The 18,757-nt window shown below is 34.3% G+C and overlaps 2 protein-coding genes across 2 annotated transcripts in view; one reads left to right on the forward strand and one right to left on the reverse strand.

Annotated features, from left to right (window-relative positions):
* Positions 1 to 10,431, forward strand: part of LOC126893378 (NEDD8-conjugating enzyme UBE2F-like) — a 167,419-nt gene extending 156,988 nt beyond the window's left edge. Inside the window, exon 4 of the mRNA XM_050663494.1 lies at positions 10,318 to 10,431. The gene's annotated coding sequence lies outside the window, so the exon portion shown is untranslated. The remainder of the gene's footprint in view (positions 1 to 10,317) is intronic.
* LOC114339964 (uncharacterized) overlaps positions 1 to 18,757 on the reverse strand; it is a 507,219-nt gene that overhangs the window by 106,835 nt on the left and 381,627 nt on the right. The window lies entirely within an intron of this gene.

Here is an 18,757-nt window from a genome sequence, read left to right on the forward strand (position 1 = left end):
ATAGTGAGTGATGAATCTTCGTATTTCTTTCAATTTTATTCACCATCTAATGGGATTATAGACTCGTCTATCTGTGAAAAAATCATTGATTTTCCGAAAAATCTTATACAGATATTTGAAGGTTCTAAGATGCTTATATGAGGGGTACCTATCTGATGAAAAATCCGTGAAGAGATACAGCTGATTTTGCTTTGTTTTTTAAACAATCTTAAAAAGTTAAAAAAAAAATAAATTTTTTGCTATAGAACGTTTCTTATACATTTTAGAGAAAAATAATTCAAATAAAAGTTGTAGATAATAAAAAGTTCTTTAATTTTGATTGAGAGCCTCCAAATTAAAATACATAAATAATTAACCCAGATAATGGCAAAAACCTTTATTTTTGCCGAAATGTATAAATGTTCATAACTTTCATAATGACGTATAATATAACTACTCAAAATTGTGCCAGTTAATGAGTTATTAAAGTGTGCTAAATTTCAAACACATCCACCAGATAGTTTATAAGTTATTCAATTTGTTTTCGTGGTCTTCTCACTGATAGTCAGTCATCTTATTAGGAAACCGTCTCTCGCCGTCCTTACAACTTTATTTGTTGTCATTCGGCTTATGTGGTCGTTCAATTCTGCTCTTCTGTTTTTTACTTAATTATTAATGTTGTCCACCTTGCATCTCCGTCGTATATCTGCACTTGTAACGGGTGCGAAGATCATTAACATTTTCGGAACCCTAGTATTATTCTTGTTCCACCCTATATACAAATTTCGTTTCAGCAATTGTACCATGTATCGCGTGGAATTAGATCATCTGATTTTTTTTTCGTTTCACAGTATTGAATCGATCTTGTGTTTCTCGTGAATCGATGAATTTTTATTTCAAGTGTTTACGTTATTTTAAAACTGCCAAAAGGAATCAAAGTCATAAATTATTCTATGATATATTATTTTCCGTTTGCCCAGAAGTAGAGCATTTGTTTATCTTCGGCGAGTTATCAAAAGAATTTAATGTTTTTTTGAGACTGAATTCTGTCCACTAGAGCCGAATGTTTACATAAATAAATTCCATAGTAGCGATAAGGTTTTCAAGTGATTTTGAGTCGACAATCGTTGATAGAGCTGACTTAACATTTTTGATGTGCACCGAAAGAAACTGCTTACGGATAATGAGTATTTTCTTATTGGGTAAGAAGAATGAGTGTTTCTGGTATACGCCAGAGGGTTTAACCTAGAGCGTAATTTGCAATTTTCTATTGGTCAAGATTTTGATTAATTGAGTGTCTTAAGTCTATAATTGGTCGTTGAATTGTTGATGGGAGATCGATTAATTTCTGGAAGGGGCGTTTGTTTTAGGAATCTGGTCTTGAATTGGGACGAGGAAAGTCAGTTACGTTAGAGCCAAGAAGTCAAGTCTAGTTTGAGCCGTCAGGAAGTTCCAGTTTAGTTGGAGTATAGTGAAGTTTAAAATGTAGTTACAAGTTTCTTCGCCCGGCTGATAGCACAGCCCAACTCAGCCCGGCATACATGGCGGACAGAGGACGTGGACTCCGGCATTTTCGCTGCTGTTAAGGGGATGTCGATATTGTTATACCACTTTTGGTATCATTTTTTCTTACATGCAGTCAGATCCAGGAATTATGCAGAAGGAGTCGAATTTTTTGTGTTACCAGGTTCAACATCATAGTTAAATCATGAAGTTTGCTTAATTTTTGAGTTAGCTATCTTTTCTTGTAATATTTCTATTTTTTGTATATTTTTGGTTTCCATAAGGTAACCAGTGGCGCCCAATATTTTATTTCTTTTTATTTAACATTCTTATTTTGATTTTTCTATTTTTTTATTTCTAAGTTAATAAGAGAATGTTAATAACATCCCGTTAAGAACCATCCCATATCTCTTTCGATTCTGAGCAACCGTGGACTTGTTCTCCAAATTGTGTAGCACGTCACATCTTTTTATGACATATCAACATCGTGTCAAATTTTATTTCCCATTCATGGTTCACTTGGCATTTGACGTGTTAATGTTACACACTTCTAGTTAGTATAATTCCTATAATGTCTTACTATCGAATTCTCGAAGGGTTTCGTTTATACTGTTTCTAGCAATCTTTTTGTCCTCTCTGTATCAGGCCGTGTTTCTGCCGCGTATGTCATTATTGGTCTGATGACTGTTTCGTAAATTCTGCCTTTCACTTCTTTTCAGATATTTTTATCTCTCCACATTGCTTCATTCAGGCAACCTTTGGCTCTGTTTGCTTTTTTCACTTGATCTTCCACTTCTTTTTCGAGTTTTTCGTAGCTAGACGGTGTGAAGCCTAGATATTTAAACTCAATGACTTGTTCTATTATTTGACCCTCTGGTTCTAATTTACACCTTAGTAGATTTTCTGTTATAACCATACATTTGGTCTTTTTTGGGGAACTTTACATGTTACATTTTCTGGCGGTTATATTAAATTTGTGCAGCATAAGGTGTCAATCATCTTTACTTTGAGAGATTAGTACTGCATCGTCGGCATGTAGTAGATTATTTGAAGTTGTTTTCTCCCATTTTGTATCCTTTTTTAGTTCTTACTTTTTTATTATTTCATCCATGATCAGGTTGAACAATAGAGAACTCAGGGAATCCCCTGTCTTATCCCATTGCCAGATTCAATTGGTTCAGTTAGTTCTTACTTCTACTTTTACTTTTATTGTGTTGTTCTGGTAGATATTTTCGATCGTTTTAATTATGCCTAGAGGTACCTTTCGTACAATAAATGGATAACGTCCTTTAATATTTGACCTTGTCAAATGCCTTCTTAAGGTCTACGAAACGGTTTCATGACATCTCGTAATGCTACAGTTCGTAACCCGACAAATGGTAACGGAAAATTCGTAACGGCGTCAGTTCGTAACGGCGACACTTTGTAACGTCGACAGTTCTTAACTATACATATTCGTAACGGTACAATTCGTAACGCCAACATTTTATTTGTTTTAACAAATTTAGTATTACTAAACTTATACAAAAATGACTTTTGCATACATTCCTATCTAAAAGTAATGGTATTTTTTTAAGATCACTTCTTTTTAAAAATATTTCACACATGTTTATTTTTGCATATGTTCTTGTTAATATGATAACTAAAGAATATTTTGAAAAATTTTTATCATGACTTATCATTTTAAAGTAGTAAAGCTAAAGTGTGAAATAATAATTTATTTACTATAATCGTTGATTGATAAATATACAAGTATATTTATCAATCAACAATCAATATATCAGTTAAAATTTCAATCAATTCATAATTTAAAAAAAATATTCACGAAATATGAAATGTGTAAAAAATGTTTATGTTAGTTCGTTAAAGTGATAAACTAATTATTTCAATTAATTGCACAAAAAGTTAGTAACCACGTTAACAAAAATAGACAGAATAATTCAATTTTGACGTTACGAATTATACCGTTACCAATATGTATAGTTACGAACTGTCGCCGTTAGGAATTGCCCGTTACGAAACGCCACGAAACATAAATATGCAGGTGTATTCTAATGACTTTTCTTGAACCTTCCTCATTATAAATATATCGTCGATGCATGATCTTCCCCACCTAAAACCTTGTTGTTCTGCTAATGCTATAATACTATGTATATTTTACTCGACCTAAGAGGTCTATTGTGACTGCTGTCCAATTTAACTGTCTAAAATTTTTAATGAAGTGAGCAATGATTATTGTGTTTCTTTTTATTATTGTCATTTTGAGAACACACTGTACCTGTACATATGTTGTGAGAAGCGAATTTGTAGAAAATAACATTTTCATAATAGAATTTACTCAGATGCAAATGGGTACCGTTTTTTTAAATGGATGAATATAAATGTAATTATGAAATATCTTTTTGAATTGAAACTTAATTTAAATCAGTGAATAGAAAAGTTTGCAATTCAATAGTCCATTAATGACTATAGTTCCATTGAAAATTGGTCAATAAAAAGAAGTCTAGAGTTTCTTATTATTCATCATTAACGTGCCATAACATTTTCATAAAGTGATTGTGCATGAAATAACATTAAAAAAAAATATTAAATAACAATTTAAAAAAATATCTAAAAGATTAAAAAGCAAAAATCTCATGCACCTTTCATGCAATATTTCATGGATTAAGGTTCCAGGGCTAATCTTCTTTATTTTTATTAGTCATCATTTTTAATGTTTCTCGAAAGAACAGTTGGTTGACCTCCATAAATCACTGATTTAGCGCATATATAATGACATTATTATCTGAAGAAAATCGTTTACCAAGCGTTCTTCATGTTTTGAAAACAGTCGATAATCGCTGGAGACCAAGTTTGGAGAATATTGGTGCAAGAGCACAACTTTGCAAACTTTACCCTATTTTTTCTTATGACGTCACGAAATTTTTAAATTAAATTAAATTTATTTTCTCTGGAATCTGTTTATTCTATACTATACCCTGTCTTTAAACTATGAGGAGTAAACTCAAAATACACTAGAAAAATCACGAGTTTCATCTTCTTTTTTTGGTTGATCATGTCGGCCTTCGACGGTAATCCAATATTCAGTATCGGACAACTTATAGGACTAATAATACTAATACGTCGCTAAAGAGTTCTAAAATCAACAGTTTTTTTTTATATAAATGCAGACTAAAAATCTAAAAATTAAAGGAATAACGCAGAAAACACAAAAATCGCCGACATAACTAATTAGCCTATGAATTTTAAATGTCAGTAGTTTTAAAATTTCATAATTTTGTGGAGTAAACTTGCCTGTGGTTGGACCAATTACAAACAAGCATTACAGCGCTGAAAATTTGAATTACTCCTCTTAGTTTAAAAACGAGGTATAGTAGTACTGCAGCCAATTAGCTTATTATACCTATATAATAAAAATGTATACCATTTTTATTCAGTTGCAATGCGAAGGCAAAACAATCTTATTTTTCACTTTGAACAGGGAGCGCAGTCCAGCACTCTGAATCGACGATTTTCGACTCTTATTGGAGTCATCATCGGAGAGGCGTAGGCCTGCTGCTCTCTGTTAAGGTAAAGTTTTCAATCCTAATAGCAACATTAATAATATTGAAAAATATTAAAAATATTACTAAAAGATTTTTAAATTAAAAACTTATTGGTCCATTTCCCTGGTAACACCTCCATGGTTTCTAAAATTTGCAAGCCAGATGGATGCTGCAGTGAATACAAGAGGTATTCTAAAAAGTTGCAGTTCAGAACCCCTGTCTGCAGCTTGGTAAAGTTCCAACGGAAAATGGACCTAGTTACTCTATAGGAGTAATACTAATATAAAATAAAAATGTATACCATAACGCTAGTCACCTACTCCATACACGTCAGTTGCAATGCGGGGATAAACTTTCATGGTTGGGTCACTTCGAGCAGAGAGCAGCAGGCCTACGCCTCCCCGATGATGACTCCAATAAGAGTCGAAAATCGTTGATTCAGAGTACTGGACTGCGCTCCCTGTTCTAAGTGAAAAATAAGATTGTTTTACCTTCGCATTGCAACTGAATAAAAATGGTATACATTTTTATTTTATATTAGTATTACTCCTATAGAGTAACGAGGTCCATTTTCTGTTGGAACTTTACCAAGCTGCAGACGGGGGTTGTGAATTCCCTCTTGTCTTCACTGCAGCATCCATCTGGCTTGCAAATTTTAAAAGCCATGGAGGTGCTACCAAGGGAAATGGACCAATAAGTTTTCAATTTAAAAATCTTTTAGTAATATTTTTAATATTTTTCAATATTATTAATGTTGCTATTAAGATAGAAAACTTTACCTTTCTTATTAGGTATATAATATATCTTGGCCATATCTGCTAGATATAAGTTACCCGCTAACACCTACTAGACTTTTTATTTGGGTCTAGTATACCCAGAGCTCTTGTATTAAGGTGACATCGAACCTTCTAATATCATCAGTAAGTTCTGCAGAAGCTGCCTTACTTTTCTGAAGGTTCGTCTGTAGGATCCTGATTGGTATCATTAACACCTATTCGGGACAGAGACTTCGACCAGGCTACCTCTCCGTTCGTTCTTTCCGTTTATATTTTTATTTGTAGAATCTCTCCGTGTCCATTTTATTCCCACTAGTTAAGACGAAAACATTTGCCAAATAATCGAGGCATTGAAGCACAAAAAAGGCCTTACTGTCGATTTTTGGCGCAGTAAGACGGATTTTAATGCAGTTCGGTGCGTTGGATTCGTGAGAATGTCAGGAAATTTTGTGTACTAATGTAATGAATAAGAAATCTGAAATTGCATTTGTGCATAAGAAAAATGCATTTCAAAAGTGCATTTTGAAATAGACAATTATTATAAATTTGCAGCTCGGTAAATAGTTGGGCAACATCCCGATTAATTATTTTAATTATTTTTTTCTACAACCGTGTTAAAAATGCACTTTTTAGCACTCCATATGAGCGTTAAAAATGCTACTTTAAGGCACTAGTGCGTTAAAAAAATTTTAAGGCACTGCAGTTCGTATTGACCGTATAGGCAATTTTGATGTAATGTCAAAAAATATAAAAATGGAATGTCAGTCAAGTTCAAGTAAAAGTTTTTGTAGATATTGTCCTGTAATTACGTTTGTAGAAAAAATATTGTATGATATGCGTGTTAAAAAGTACATTTTTAAGACACTCATGTGAATTGCAGAACTCGCTATTAAACGTGTACTTTTAACACTTATATCATAAATACCTATTAATCATTTTTTAAGTCCATATAATAGTCTAAGATGTCAATAACCATTAATAATAAACAAAAAATTTTTCCTTATGAGGAATCGAACCAAGTACTAGTACGTCCGTAACTAGATACACATACCGCTAGTCTACGCAAACACTTGCTAGACACGGGCGATATTAGGTATAAAAAACAAATAGGTAAGTAAAAATTGTGAAGAAAATTACTACATACTTAAATGTATTATAATAAAATTAATATATTCCTAAATTTTAGAAGAAACTTTCGTAAATAGGTACATTTATACAAAACATTCGTAAACACAAAAGCATGTAGGTACCTGCACATAATAATTGCCTATTTCAAAATGCACTTTTGAAATGCATATGCACAAATGCAATTTGAGATTTCTTATTCATTACATTAGTTCACAAAATTTTCTGACATTCTCACGAATCCAACGCACCAATCCGCATTAAAATCCGTCTTACTGCAAAAAAATCGACACTTCAATCCTTCAATGCCTCGACTAAAAGGTGACGATAATGAACCATTAACAACTGAAGTGACAACAAATGAAGAAATAAATGTTGAAGAAACAGAGGTAAAGGAAGCGTAAAGGAAATTAAAAAAAAAAAAGAAATCACCAGGAGAGCACAGAATATCGAATGAACTCCTAAAGTACGGAGGACAAGATCTGACCAAACAACTATTAAGACTAATCCAAAAAAATAATAGAACAAAACAGAAGACCATAAGAATGGAGAAAAAGCATCCTAATACCCCTCTTCAAAAATGGAGACAAATCGGACATGGAGAATTACAGATGAATCAATTTACTAAACACAACATTAAAATTAACAACCAAAGCAATAACAAACAAACTGAATAAAATTATAATATTAGCAGAAGAACAATAAGGTTTTCGGGAAAATCATGCACCGACAATATATTTATAATGAGGCAGGTTCCAGAAAAGTCATTCTTCTTCTTCTTTACGTGCCATCTCCTCGACGAAGGTTGGCAATCATCACTGCTATTCTAACTTTTGACACTACAGCCCGAAAGAGTTCAGTTGAGCTGTATCCAAACCATTCTCTGAGATTTCTCAGCCAGGACATTTTTCTCTTACCTATGCTGCGTCTTCCTTGAATCTGTCCCTGCAAAATAAATTTTAGGAGTTCATATCTATAGTATCCAGTATCCTGATTTATCCTGTAATCCAGTATCTCCCTGCTGTTCTGTATTCTTCTTAGTATTTACTGACTGGTTATTCTGTCTGTCCAGGAAGTTCTCAGCATTCTTCGATATGTCCACATTTCAAATGCTTCCAATCTATCTATCTATCTAGAGAAGTCATTAGAATATAACAAACTGGCATATTTATGTTTCGCATTTGAAGAAGGCATTTGACAGGGTAAAATTAAAGGACGTTATCGATTTATTGTACTGAGGTAATAGCTGGAGGTCAAAAATCATCGTCATAAGTAATATGGAGTTTGTCCTGTGAAATGCATTCATTGGATATTTATAATTATGACCCCTTGCAGGCTGACAACTCAGTGGACACAGGAAGTAGTTATAAGCGGTGAAAGGGAAAAATTAGTGCAATCACCAAAGGTTTTCACCTTCAATTTCGTTGAACCTTCATCGATTTGCATAGAGGATACCTCAAGAAATAAAAGTGACATGGTGCTAACTTTTGCTTTTACCCTGGGATGTATACCACCCTTTCTCGGGGGTGAAAATTATTTTATTAAAAATATCCTCACAAATCAATAGAGGGACATATTTTAAGCAAAACTTGTTATACCAAATTATTAAAATAAATCAATACTTTTTGAGTTATTAAAGATCAAAGATTTGAATTTTTCGTGACAAAAATGCATGGTGTAAAGCGGTTTTTCATAAATAATGCAACAACTATAAGTTTTAATAAAAAAGTTATTCTTACCAAAATTGAAGATTATAAAAAATTGACTTACTTACTTACTTACTTACTTATAAAAAATTGAATAGACTCTTTACTTGAAAAACCATTTAGAAAGAATTAAAAGTGAGTTATAGGTGATTGAATGTATATATTTTTTTCAGCTAGTACTCAAATCTAAGTATTCGGGTTTGAATAACGGGAAAACGATGCATTTTATAAAATATACTTATTGTACTTAGCACTTGTCAAAGTACTCAAAAATATCTATCAACTGAGCTTCAGATGAAGTTGATAGCATCAAAGCTAGGCAAGTTATGATGAAAATAAGAGAACCCTTTCGATTTTTTTAGGAAAAAGTGAAAAATAAAACATACGGCTATTTCCACAAAAATTAAAATTTATATTAGTTCCTATAAGACTTTCTTTAGTTTAACGTAAGTAATAACCTCAAAAATTATGATGAATTATAAAGAAATTTTGCTTAAAATTTGCCTCTCTATCGATTTGTGGGGTTATTTTTAATAAAATAATTTTCACCCCCGAGAAGGGGTGGTATCCACTCCCAGGGTAAAAGCGCAAGTTGGCACCATGTCACTTTTTTTTCTTGAAGTATCCTCTAACTACTCACCAATTTTCATGCAAATCGATGGAGGTTCAATGAAATCGGAGGTGAAAACCTTTGATGACTGCACTAATTTTCTCCTTTCACCCCTTATAACTACTTCCTGTATCCACTGAGTTGTCAGCCTGCAAGGGGTCATTATTATCAATATCTAATGAACGAATTTCACAGGACAAACTCCATATTACTTATGACGATGATTTTTGATCTCCAGCTCTTCGTCTATACGTAAGGAAAGAATAATTAAAACGGTTGAAAATATCTACCAGATCAACACAATAAAAGCAGAAGAAGAACTTACTGACCCAATTGAAACTAGCAATGGATAAGACAAGGGAATTCCCTGACTCCTCTATTGTTCAACCTGATCTTGGATGAGATAATAAAAAAAGTAAGAACTAAAAAATGGCAAAAAACAACTTAAAATAATCTGGTATGCAGACGACGCAATACTAATTTCTCAAATGAAGATGATTTACAAAGTATGCTGCACCAATTTGATATAACCGCCAGAAAATTTAACATGTGAATTTCCCCAAAAAAGACCAAATGCATGGTTATAACAGCAAATATGCTAAGATGTAAATTAGAGCTGGAGGGTCAGATAACATAACAAGTCATGGAGTTTAAAATATCTAGGCATCACACTATCTAGCTACGGAAAGTTCGAAACAGAAGTGGAAGAACTAGTGAATAAAGCAAATAGAGCTGCAGGTTGCTTGAATGAAACAATTGTAATGATATGCCTTCAGTACTTAAGGAGGCTACCGAGCGGAAATGAATCAGTCTTGTAACGACCAGATCTGGGCTCCCAGGCCAGCCAGTGGATTGAACAGGCAGGGCGACCTGAGTGGTGATACTTTGTATTGAACAGATTCGCCGCTCGTAATTAAACGGTAGCCGTGGAGTGAACGGCTTCCGATTAGAATGATATGGATGCCCGTATAATGCCCGTTAATATTTTGATTGCGTGACTTTTGTTCCTTACACTTTAGTGAGGTGTAAGTAAATTTTCTTTTGATAATATTAATTTTATTTTTCTTTTGCAGACATCCATCAAGGGGGCCTTCTCCGCAACGGGGCAAGATATAATTGCGATTTATTTTATTTTATTTATTTTAAACTATATATAAATATCCTAAATATATTTACTTTGTTTTTAATCTGTGTTTTACTGAGTCTGTCATCCTAAAAAGCTACCCGTCACACAATATGGAGAAATAAAAATATCGGAAAAGAAATGAAAGGCAGAATTTACAAAACAGTCATAAGACCCATAATGACATACGCGCCAGAAACACGACCTGATACAGACAGGACAAGAAGAATGCCAGAAATAGCAGAGATGAAAAGCCTTCGGAAAAATCGATGGTAAGGTACTATGGGATAGAGCTAGAAGTGCAGATATACGACGAAGATGCAAGGTGGACAACATTACTCATCATCATCACGTAGCGCTACAACCCTGGGTGGGTCCTGGCTGACTGTACAACTTTCTTCCAATTTGTTCGGTCTTCCATCAACCTAGGGTCAAATGGTATGTTCATTTTTCGGAGATCTGCTTGGATGTTATCTCTCCATCGCATTCTGGGACGTCCGAGTGGTCTTTTGCCTGTAGGAATCTCCTCCCATACCAGTCTTACAAGTCTCTCGTTATGAAGTCTGTGCACGTGGCCTGCCCATCTTAGTCGCTGTGATTTAATTTCTTGGACAATATCGGTGTCATTGTAGAGTTCTTTTAATTCGAAGTTGGTTCTGATCCTTTACTGGTTTGTGTTAATGTCGTGGTGAGATCCGAAAATTTTTCTAAGTATTTTTCGTTCAAAACGTCTGAGCTTTTCTTCGTTTGATTTGGTCATGGTCCACGTTTCGCAACCATATGTTAGTACAGGTCTGACGATGGATTTATAGTTTTTGATCTTGGAACTTTTTGTAAGATTTTTTGATTTTATAAGCTTATCCAGTGCGAATAGACAGCGATTTGCTGATTGGATTCTGTCTTTTATTTTTTCAGTAACATCGTTGTCAGCTGTGATTACGGCCTCCAGATACTTAAAACGTTGTACTCTTTCGAAATTGAAGGTGTTGACCGTCACATTTTGTCCTATCCTGTCTCTCGGTGTCGTTCTATTATGTAATATTATGCTAATATCCGTATGCTAGTAATAACTTGGGACCTTGAACCGATAGCAGTTCTGTTTTTATTTCGGCCGACCTCATGGCTTTCTCTAATACAAGGTTAAAAAGTAGTGGAGATAACAACGCATCACCCTGTTTGAGTCCACTGTTGATTTCGAAGCTGTCAGACAGTTTACTATTTACACGTACTTTTGATATTCCACCCTCCATACAGACTTTAGTCATCCGAATGAGTTTCTTTGGTATTGAGAACTCCGGCATGGCATTCCATACTTGGCTTCTTTCTACGCTGTCATATGGCTGTCGAAAGTCTATGAAGAGATTGTGTATGGGTCTGTTATACTCCCATCCCTTTTCTAGAAGCTGTCTCAGCGTGAATAGTTGATCTATCGTGGATCTGTTTGCCCTAAAGCAGCTTGATATTCTCCTAGGACATTTTCAGTATAAGGGGTTAGTCTACTAAGAATGATGTTTGAGAGGATTTTATATGGCGTGTTTAAGAGTGAAATTACTCTGTAATTCGCGCATTTTGTTTTGTCCCCTTTTTTGTGGATGGGCACTATGATGTTTTCCTTCAATCTTGCTGGTATCCTTTCTTCTAACCATATCTGTGTTATTAATTGGTGGATTTGGCGATGTAGTGTTTCTCCACCATATTTCAGAAATTCTGCTGGTATCTCGTCCGTACCCGGGGCTTTGTGATTTTTCAGCTCATTTAAGGCCTTTCGGGTTTCTTCAAAAGAGGGATTTTCGACGGGCATGTCTGCTGTTATATAGATCTCTTCTTTGTGCTCTTCTTCCTGTATGATGTTTAGAAGGTCCCTGAAATACCCTTTCCATTTTTATGTTAGTTCTTTATCGTCGATTAACATATGGTCTTGATTATCTCTCAGTGTATGGATATAATTGGTTCTATGTCCTGTTTTCTCTGTGGACAACATTACTACCTGGGTAAAAACAAAAGAGTGGAATGGAACGACCACATAAGTCGAATGACAACACATATAGTAGTAAAGACGACAAGAGACGGTGCCCCAATAGAAAAACGATCAGTGGGAAGGTCATGAAAACGATGGAATGAGAACTTACTGGAGGCACATTGAAAAAACAGACAGATTCATGTCTACACAAAAAGAAGAAGAAGAAAAGTTAAGACGAAATGTCGCCATAGTTCGCCAGCTGTCTGGGATATCGCGTAAGTGATACTTTTCTCCCTGTACAATGCATCCTCTGGGCATGATGGTGTTTTATTTCGGAATTGTGGTTTGCAATAGTCGTAGCACAATTCTCACCGTATGATGAGTCTGTTATAGTAGGGCTGTCTGATGATTTGCCGATTGAGCATGGTATAGGTGTGCATGTGTGTAGTGTAATTTGGGTTTGTGAGCATTAGTACGTGTTAGTGTGTATATGTCATGTACCATTAGGAATTCTCCAGTTAATGAGAGTGGTACCCCCTATGTTATGTTCTCAGTTGATCCACCAGGGTTTATTTGGTTGTATCTTATTTTCATTTGTCCTATTATGCTCTACATCTATAGGACTTTTCCTATTAGTCATTGGGATGCGCCGCGTAGGAAATGAAAACTTCACCTATATGGACTTTCGTGGAGCTCAGATCTCCAAAAATGCTGAACTTTCTCTGCTAAAAGTTGCATCTTGAATTTTTTTTTCAGGTGTGGAACTCTAGATATATGTCCACTCCTTACTCTGATTTAGGGCTATACACCATAATAATGGATCCAGGACTCATTGTCACTCATTTGATAAGAAAGTTATCTTTGTCTTGTCGATACCTCGTTAAAAATGTCTGCAAATGTCTTTACAACTGTTTATCATGTTTAAACTCACAACACCTGTTCACTATAATGCATATTTCCCTAATATATTCACATTCACCAAATCTCTATGGATTTGCGTTGGAGTACCTAATTTCTATTAGAAACAAGTATTTAATCCCTTTGAACCCTTTTTAATCTTAAGTATTTAATCATTGCTCCATACTAAACACGATCCATTATCTCACTGGGACTCTCTCTAATTGTTTTGATTTACAAATTGGTCAATGGGCGATGCAGATGCATCAATCCTCCTAAATATGTCTGTAATTTTAATCTATGTAGTTCTTTTCATAATTTCATTAGCCTTCGATATATATGTTACCGGCCAAACTAGATTTCAGGATATGCTAGTTTAGACTAGGCCAAACTAGTTTATCCTGATATTAATACGGACACTGCAGGATAAACTAGTACGGCCTAGTATAAACATTATATTATACCTACAAAGCCAAAAAAATAGAAAAAAATAAAATACTCTGTAATTGAAAAAATTATTATGTATGAGTGTTATGAAATAGACACAGTCAGTATTCACCCAGTGGTAAATAGCTAAAAAAGTACAATACTAATTGAATTAACACAGTTATTAATAATTCATTCATTCATTCATTAAGCATCACAATCCCTAGGGATTATAGCTAACGCCATGGCACTTAAAATCCTATTCTTAGGTGAGGTGGATTAGTCCTCTGTCATTTTATATCTTGCTGTGTGTCTTTGCTGTTCTCGTGACTTTTTTCCATTTCTTCCTGTCCTTGCACTGAACTTTACAGTCTTTCACATTTATTGCTCTTATGTCTTCTTCTACATCATCCATCCATCTTCTTCTGGGTCTTCCTCTACGCCTGGGCCATAGTGGTGTCCAGTTAGTTATCCTTCTCAACATATCTGATTGTGGGCGTCTCTGTATTATGTCCTATCCATTCTAAGCGAAGCGATTTTATGTATCTGACTATGTTTTCTCTCTTTAATTCTTCTTCAATTCCGGCATTTGTTTTCATTCGTATTTCTCCCTCTCTTGTTACATTGTGGCCCAGTATTGTTCTCATTATTTTTCTTTCAAATTTCAGAAGACTATCTTCTTCTTTCTTGTTAATCGTTGTTGTTTCCATCCCATATGTAACAACAGGTCTTATTAAGGTTTTATATAGGTTCATCTTGGTTCTCTTGCTCAGGGTCTTGCTTCTCAGCAGATTTCTATTCATTCCATATGCTTTTTTGCCTTTCAGAATTCTTTCCTCTGTTCTCTCTTTTCCAGTTTTCCCTATTGTTGCTCCAAGGTAGCTAAATGTGGATACAGTTTCAAATTTATGGTTTTGTGTTATTAGATATTTCTGATTTGTTCTGTTGTCCTTCCCTAGCGTCATGTATTTTGTTTTGTGCTGGTTTATCTGTAGCCCTATTCTCCTCGCTTCCTTATCTAATTTTTCAACGGCTTTTATAAGTGTCATGTATTAATAATTATTTGAGTTAATTTGAATAGTACAATAGTAATTGGGATGACTAAATAGTTTCTAGTGTTGAGGTCACGAGTGTCTGGTCTTTTTAGTCTTCTGTTCTGTAGGGGTGTCAGGAGATTGGTGACCAATATGTTTGGGTGAGCCACTAGCCTTTTTAACTAGTTCTTATTTGCCACTTCCTTTTTCTATACGCGGCTCCAGAAAGCTTTTTTGGATCATTATTATATTATTATAATATTTTTTTTAAGTTTTCTAAGATTACACTGTTATACATTACATCACGTTCAACATTAAAATTAATGTGTATTTTCCTGAAAGATCCTCTACGCGGCATGAAAAACAGGTTAAAATATAATACATTTATTTTATTTATTAAGCTCAACACGCCTTGTAGACCTATTATATATAGGACTACATATATAGGGCTAAAACGTTTACATTTCTGCTTAGTCGATGGTCTGCAATACACGCTGTACGCAGCGTACGGCGTCTACTGGATACCACCGGCTATGTCGGTGGTCAATTCAATTCACCCCGTTATTTGAATTTGTTTTAGAATTACTCTTTTTTAACTATTTTCGGTTGTAAGATAGTTTTTTGTCCTTCAAAGTTTATTAAAAGTATCGAAAATGAATAATTTTCCTACGGCGTGACGTTGTACGTAACCTACAGTGTCTATTGGAAACCACAGCCTTACATTTTATTTTACTCTTATATATTTTATTAAATTGACGTCAGTCTTTTTATACACTCCTTCACAACTTCCTTCCATGTCCTTATGTCCAATGTTATTTCTTTCTATCTATCAATATTACTTTTTTTCAGTTCTTCGTACACACGTTGTCCTTCCATCGTTTTCTTAGCCTGCCTTTCCTTCTCTTTTGTACTGGTCTTCGTGTGAGTACCATTTTTGGCATTTTTTCATTTCTTATTCTTTCGATTTGCCCCAAATATCGTTCTTCTCCACTGACCTTCTATTTTCACACCTCCATATATTACTATTATTTCACACCTCTTTGCATTTCCTTTCCTATCTTTCTAAAAGGTCTGTTTATGATTTTTTGGCACCCATGTTTTGCATGCGTATGTTATTATAGGTCTGATAACTGTCTTGTAAATTTAGATTTTTGTTTTTCTGGAGACGTATTTGGATTTTATTAATGTTCGTATTGCTCCATACTTTTTGTTTCCTTCAGCAATTCTTGCCTTTATCTCCTGCTCCTCGTGGCCATTTTTATCTAATTTGGCTCCCAGGTAATTAATTTCTTTGGCTCTTTTGAATGAGTATGTTTTTTCTCCATCTATTTATTGTAATGTGATGTTATTTTCTTTTTCTTTTCGCATCTCTCCCATATCATATACTTTGTTTTCTCTTCACTTATCTTAAGTCCAAATTTTTTGTCTCCTTTAATTATATTTTTCATTAACTTTTGTAGTTATATCTTGATTGTTGCTAATAGTGTCAGATCATCTGCAAATGCTATGCATTGGTGGCCGTTTTTATGATAAATATTGTTTCTTGCTTTCTTGCTTTCTTGCTTTCTATAATAAATATCATTTCTTCCATAAATAAATATCGTTTCTTGCATGTTTATTCTGCTTCTCCTGATTATTTCCTCCAATATCAGATTGAATGCAGTTGTTGATAGTGGGTCTCCTTGTCGTAATTCTTCCTTGGTTTCAAACTTTTGGGCTGAATGCGCTTTCCATGTTATTTCGTTTGTTGTATTTTCCATCGTCCTCTTTACCATCCTGACAATTTTACTTGGTATCCCCAATTATTTTAGCAGTTCGTACATCTGATGTCTGTTTACTTTACTGTATCATAGGCCCGCTTAAAGTTAATGAACAAAGCATATTTAGTGTTTTATGTTCATAACAGGTAGTCTGTATTTCTTTTAAGGCAAATATTTGGTCCGTCGTTGACCTGTTGATTCTAAATCCTCCTTGGTATTCTCCCAATATCTTTTCCGAATATTGATTTTTCTTATACTTTGTCATAAGATTTTGTAAACTATTTATAATAGTGCAATGCCTCTATACTTTTCGCATAGCATTCTATCACATTTTTATATACAGTGTGTCAATTTTAAAACTTACAATGGGCTATATCTCACGAACAAAAGCTAATATCGAAAAATGCTTGAAACGGTTTCTAGGAAAATACGAGGGAACTAAAATGACATGAAAGAGAACTCACCCCCATCAACCCCTAGGCCCCACCCACCACAACCAAAAAATTTTAAATTGCAAACCTCTACTTGTGATACATCATTTAAAAGACTATAAAAAATGCTATCCAATGGTATAAATAATAATTATACAGGGTGTTGATATCAGTCGGCTTACTTACTATGACTTTTATATTTGTAATGCTATCTCCCGGACTATTATTGTGAATGATAAATGTCCGTCGCGTCGGTACATTTTTTTGTATAAAAACTTAATTTGCCGTTTTTGCAAAACAAGTTAAAAACATCTGTTTTTTGGTTTCTGTCAGGTACAATATTTTTGGTTTATTTGAGACCTTTAACACTAGAAGCACCAACATTTTTGCATACCTAGAAGCACCGGAGCGGTCAAGATGGCGGGTATTAGAATTTTCTATCGCCAGTCGTTTTCGTATCGTTTTTTAATTGAAAAAAAAGCTATATTGAGTTAATACCTACTAACAAAAAACATTTAGTTAATTTAAATAAACTATTTAATTATTTAAGCCCAATTTATGTAGTAACAAAATTTTTTAATTTTGCTTGTACAAGACCTACACACAAATTTTTGACATAGGTATATGACTTTCACATGTTTTATTTTAGTTTTAGTTCCCAGTTTTTCACTTCTTCTTCAGGTGCTATCTCTGCTACGGAGGTTGGCAATCATCATAGCTATTTTAATTTTTGAGTCAGTAGCTCTTAATAGTTGTTTTGAGCTGCATCCAAACCTCAGCCATGAAATTCGTCTTCTTCCGATGCTTCTTCTGCTATCTACCCCTTCTTGCATTATGAGTCATAGGATGCCATACTTCTCGCTCCGCATCACATGTCCGAGATATTGTATTTATTATTTGATTGAGGTGTTGTATCTCTGATTTGTTCCCGTTGATATTGTCCTGCCCTTAGTCAGATGATCTTGTCACAATTCTTCTGCTAACTGAAGTAGGAAAGTTTGCCCAGATATTTGACAACCAGTAACTTCCTTATACAGAATCCAAGCATTTACTCCTACCATATCTAAGATATTAAAAAAAGCCTGCAACGGCCATCTTCTTGAAGCTGATTTGGTTGAGCACTGTATGGCCATCTGATCTACAACGTCTGCTCCGTATTTTGTAGGGTTGTAGTAGGTAATGGTTTTAGGTTTCTCCTTTTTTCCTGTGCCTATTTCAATATTGTTTGAGTATAGAGAATTAGAGTTTGAGTATAGCTCAATTCTTCGTGTATGAAAATTTTTTATTTGTATAATTCCATTTTTTCGTTTTTTATTGACGGAGAAATATCCTTTCTTGCTCGGTTTATTGTTCCAGTACTGCTGGTTCCTTCTTTCGTAATACTTTTTATGTATCGTGACATTTCTTCCCTTATTCATAAATGGGCCCATTAGACGGCTAATTACATGTTCCTCTAGAAGTTGATTGTCTGGTCGTTATTCATCTTTCCGTAGGTAAGAAAATCTGTGCAATAAATATTTGGACTAGACATTAGCTGTAAGTCAGAATTTGATTCCAAACTTATCGGGTTTATACGCCATGTACTGGGTGAAGTGACATCTTGCCTTTGTGGGAAAAAGCTGTTCGTCGATAGATATATTTTTTGGACAGTTGTAGGTGTAGCAACATATACAATTCTCTATAAATAAGTTCCATATTGCCGACGCAAGTGCAAATTTATCTGTTGATCATCGCTCAGATCTGGTACTTCTCCTCCGTAATAAGGACCGCATTTTTTCTAGGTAGACATCAACATAATAACAAGTAATTACACTAAGTACCTACCTGCAAAAGAGAACTTGTAAACCTTAAATACATATATGTAGCAAAGTCCTACATTTTT

The sequence above is a fragment of the Diabrotica virgifera genome, chromosome 10 (genome assembly GCF_917563875.1).
Source record: "Diabrotica virgifera virgifera chromosome 10, PGI_DIABVI_V3a".
NCBI classification, from domain to species: domain Eukaryota; kingdom Metazoa; phylum Arthropoda; class Insecta; order Coleoptera; family Chrysomelidae; genus Diabrotica; species Diabrotica virgifera.